Source organism: Etheostoma spectabile, chromosome 2, assembly GCF_008692095.1.
Source record: "Etheostoma spectabile isolate EspeVRDwgs_2016 chromosome 2, UIUC_Espe_1.0, whole genome shotgun sequence".
Classification (NCBI taxonomy): domain Eukaryota; kingdom Metazoa; phylum Chordata; class Actinopteri; order Perciformes; family Percidae; genus Etheostoma; species Etheostoma spectabile.
In genome coordinates this window covers 25429480-25429826 of record NC_045734.1, presented here as the reverse complement: position 1 = coordinate 25429826, position 347 = coordinate 25429480, and the positions used below count along the sequence as shown (strand labels likewise).

At 40.9% G+C, this 347-nt stretch overlaps 1 pseudogene; it reads left to right on the top strand.

The window, feature by feature from the left end:
- Nucleotides 1–112, top strand: part of LOC116702126 (trace amine-associated receptor 13c-like) — a 1247-nt pseudogene extending 1135 nt beyond the window's left edge.
- Nucleotides 113–347: the final 235 nt, after the last annotated feature.

Sequence of the window (347 nt, the reverse complement as noted above, 5' to 3'; positions counted from 1 at the left end):
GCAGCCTGGCTCCTGTGAGACCACCATGCTGTAGAGAGGCTGTGGAGGGACTGGGATCAGACCCGGTCTAAGGATTAAATGAATGAATATGTTCCTGTTGTTCAGTGAGTGAGTTATGAAACAGAGAAATTGAAGATATATTTCCCTGTCTGTTTGTCTAAATTGTGTACGATCAACAACTGAAAGGCCTGTTCTTCAGCTTTATCTTGTTGTGTTTTGTGTCTCTCTGATGCTGCTGTATTTAAAGAGTCATAAGCACCATGTACTGTTTCTAGGTAATCACCCAGTTTAATGCAAGCTTTCAATTCACACATGTATGACACTTAGGGAACATTTCATCCTAACAA